Source organism: Fragaria vesca, linkage group LG5 (genome assembly GCF_000184155.1).
Source record: "Fragaria vesca subsp. vesca linkage group LG5, FraVesHawaii_1.0, whole genome shotgun sequence".
NCBI classification, from domain to species: domain Eukaryota; kingdom Viridiplantae; phylum Streptophyta; class Magnoliopsida; order Rosales; family Rosaceae; genus Fragaria; species Fragaria vesca.
In genome coordinates, this window is record NC_020495.1 from 24604771 (window position 1) to 24609139 (window position 4369).

The 4369-nt window shown below is 39.3% G+C and overlaps 1 pseudogene; it reads right to left on the reverse strand.

Annotated features, from left to right (window-relative positions):
* LOC101299199 overlaps positions 1-1538 on the reverse strand; it is a 6182-nt pseudogene extending 4644 nt beyond the window's left edge.
* Positions 1539-4369: the final 2831 nt, after the last annotated feature.

The following is a 4369-nucleotide window of genomic DNA, read 5'->3' on the forward strand; positions in this document are numbered from 1 at the left end:
AATATATTCTCGCCTTGAGCCTTTATAGAGCCTTTATGGACACAGGGCCGGCCCTGGTGGTAGCCACCATTTGGAAACTCTTTCTTCAATACAAAGTATAGTGACATCCAAAGTCCCCCCGCCAAGATCAAAAACTAATACAGTCTTTTCACACGAACTGGTGGCCCTCCTGTCCAAACCATATGCAATGGCCACGGCAGAAGCCTCATTCAATATACACAGCACATGCAGGCCAACAATGACCCCAACATCATTTCTAGCCTACCTTTGAGAATCATTAAAGTAAGACGCCACTGTAATAACTGCATTTGTCACCTTTTTACCAAGATATGACTCTGCAATCTGTTTCATCTTAAGGAGAACTATAGCTGATATTTCTTCTGCAGAAAAATGCTTCTCTTCGCCTTTGTAGGAGATAACAATCATAGGCTTGTCGCCAAGGCCGGCAACAACCTTGAACAAATGGGTCACTGAATCTCCTCCCTATTAAGCGCTTTGCATCTGCAATCCGGGAAATACCATTTAATACATAGTCAACAACCATGAATCATGTAAACCTAGCTAGTCTTAGTAAAATTTAAACCTTAATCAACGATTGTTATCACTGTAATATTGAACTATTAGAACCAAACTCAAGACACAGTGGGCGAGGTGTCTGGTATCAACATAATAAGACATGATGACTGTATATCCATCATTACCCTCTTCCACAACAAACTAAGAACCAAATGCCAATCAATTTTGCTTGAGAAGACCTTTCTATAAAAAGCAAAGTAAGTAACAAAGAAAGTGCATTGCCTTCCCAAAGTGTCAAAAGGCTTCAAGCACACTGACTACTAGAGCAACATCGAATATACAGTATTCAAACACCAACATGAATCTAGATAGTAGGATTGCCACACAATATCAACGTACCATCTCCCTCACACTAAATTCATTCAAGTCTAGAACTCGGGATAAGCTGAACTTCTAATATTAGAGACAAATTGACAGGACCTATTCATGAGAAGAAAAAACCAGCAATAAAGAAGATGCATTTCTCTTCATAACATGCAACACTTGCTAATTTTTTCATTTCTTTTGAAGTGTTCAAGTTAAACATCCTACAAAGTACGCCTAACCCAAATTCCAGAACAAACAGTTAAAATTACCAAACCGATTTTACTATAGCTAACAAAACCCAAGGGTTTAGGGTTTACCTAATCTAACAAAACCCTAAGCAATAACCTAATCAACGTACCAATATCAGAACGATTAAGCATAAGGAAATGAGAAAAGCTTTTAAAAAAGAAGAAGAAAAATTTGAGAATCTTACCAAAAACAGTGTTTGCAGCGTTCTTGGCGACCTGACTATTGGTAGTGTCGCCGATCAAACACCCTATGTTGGTGAAGGCCACATAGGACGGCGTCGTACGGTTCCCTTGATCATCGGGGATGATCTCGACGCCATCGTGCTGCCACACTCCAACGCAGCTATAAGTAGTGCTGAGATCGATTCTGATCGCTGGCCTTTCTTCTCCGGCAATTGCACCGGCCATTTTAGTAGCTCAAACGTTTCACACAGACTAAAGATCAAATCTTTAGGGTTTTGATTGTGTAGAGAAGAAAGATTTCGAAGGGTCTTGCGGTGTAAGGATTTGGGATTTTTTTTTTTTTTTTTCCATCTGGTTTTGAGAAGGAGAATTTGGGAATACAAATTAAAGAGAGAGTTTTGGAAGGAGCATCTAGAATAGGAAAGAGAAGTAATCGGAGCTGTTAGTTTGATTAAGGGAAAGACCAAGGTTCCAAAAAAACATTGGGTACGTGCTAGTTGGGCGGACGACGCCCAAAAGATTAATTGAGGATTAATCGGGGATTAATCGGATTTGTATTTTTGTATTTATTTTATTTTTAATAACAATAATTATATAAATACAATTAAAATAAGTATTATAATGTCTTAGTACCTTTAATGTCTGTCCTTAAAAATATACTAGCAACAATGTTCCTAGGAAAATAAGAAATATAATTCAGCATTTCAACAACAATGTCGTTGAAGCAAGTAAGAAACACAATTAAACAACAATGTCCTTAAGAAAATCCGAAAATAAAAACACAAATCACCAACTAGGCAAAAATGTTCAAATACAATTCAAACAAAGAAAATACATTCTTGATTTGAATTGTATTTGGACATTGTGGCCTAGTTGGTGATTTGTGTTTTCTATTTTCGGATTTTTCTAAGGAACTAGAGAGAGAAAGTAGATCTGAACTGTACTCCCCCTTCTCTCTTGCTCTGGTCTAGGTCCTTTCGGGTCTAGATCTCCAGCTTGAGAGTCGGAGGAGTGTGATCTTGTTCGGGCTTCTAGTCCCAGTGCCCACGTCTTTGTTTGCGGTTTGTTTTTCCTTCCCGTTCACAAAAACATCTACATCCATGGCTGCCAAAGTTCTCATTTCAATCCTCCCATCTCTTCTCTTCTCTCTTTTTTTCAACCCATTCCACCTCAATCCCCAAAACCTTCCTCTCTCCTCTGCTAGTTGTAGTAAGCTCCACCCCTCTGTTGCCGCTAGAGTAACGTCCCCGAAACCGGCTTTGAACGGTGTTTTGGATGCTAGAACGACCCTGTCTTTTTCAAAGACAGATGAGTGGGGAGATTCCTCGAGATTCCACCATGGGTGCCGGTGCGAAGGTTCGCAGCTTCAAGGCAGCAAGCAAAGAAAAGAGGACGGCGCGGATCCACTGCAAAAAACCCCTTCGACGACGGCGGCTGTTTTTCCAACAGAGTTGGTGATGCATTTGTGATATTAAGGTTGGGCCTTGTGTTTAGGCTTTTGTTTGTTGGTCTTGATATTTTGGACCTTATGTTTTACATTATGCTTGTACCCCTTCGTGAGTTTTCCCTTAGTGGGTCTGTTTGTATTAATCTGGGCTAGTTGCCTTTATTTAATACGGTTCTCTATTTTAATAAAAAATAATAATACATTCTTGCAAGCCTACTCCTCTAATTCTTTTTCTCCACATCCTTCAAATACTTTTTCGGTATCGGAGTCAAACTCAAAATCCATAGTTTCTTCTTCCTCTTCATATGAATCCATGGTTTTCACTTTTCAAAAAAAAAAAGAAGTTTTTGGCCACCTAGGAGCCCACCTAGCCGCCTAGGCTCCCGCCCAAGCGGCCAAAAAGCGGCCGACCACCTACACTCGTCGATTTGCTGAAAATCGGGACGGCAACCCTTCTCTGAGCGCCTAGGCGGCCGCCTAGGCCTTTTTTTAGAACCTTGGGAAAGGCGGTTGTGGCTGTTTTGGTGCAGATCGATGACGTGGTGTGTTTGTTTTGACCGTGGATGCGTTTGGAATGGAGGGGTGGGATTTGTTGAGAGTTAGACACAGATCGGTGACGTGGCGGATTTGGCGTTGGGAAACAGGATGGTTATGGTATGGGCTTTTTTCTGTGATTGTAATACATTAGCATGTACATCGTGAGAAGGGCTTTTCACCTATTGGTAGAAATTTGTGATGTAGTGAGTTCTAACTCCAATTCAAAGTGAATTGGAAGATTTTCCACTCCAATTTATTATTTGATATGGGTTGTGGTTAAACTGAACTAGATCAATTCAAACAGACGAGCCGAATATGTCCTACATGATCTACATGATCCGTTTGTATTTAAAATTAATTAATCAGGATTACACATACTCAAATGACATAGCCTACAAAAACTTATGTTGTCGTGTATATCCTTTAGGGCATGTTTGCTAACCTGAAATGGAATTGAGAGTGGTATAATTGATTCCGGAATGGGTGAATTCCAGCGTTTACTAACATGTAAAGGTATTGGAATGGATGTGGGTCTCAGTTGCTTATCAGGAATTGATTCCTGACGAAACCCCTTATTCGATACCCAAGGGGGGAGGTGGGTATCAGAATCAAGGTAATGGAATCAACTTTTTCTCTCTAAAATATCCTCACATAATTATAATATTTCTAAATTACCCAACCCCATATATATATATATATATATAGTTCTTATCCAGAGTGAAGTTTCGCTCTGAAATTAAAGTGTGAAGTTCCTTATTTGACTCATTTTACGGTCATATTTCGACATCTCCACCGTTCTGTTTATTGATATTAATGCATAGATCATTCTTGCAAAATTTCATTCAAATTGATGATCGTTTAGATACCGAATTAGGATAAATCAATGAACGGACCATAAACTTGTCTGATTAGAACTGTTTGTGTAAATCACGATTATGAACACTCAAACGATTTTCAAATTCGATGAAACTTTGTAGAAGTGATCTATGCATTTGATTCTACAAACTGAATGGTAGAGATGTCGAAATATGACCGAAAAGTGAGTCAAATAAGGAACTTCACACTTTAATTT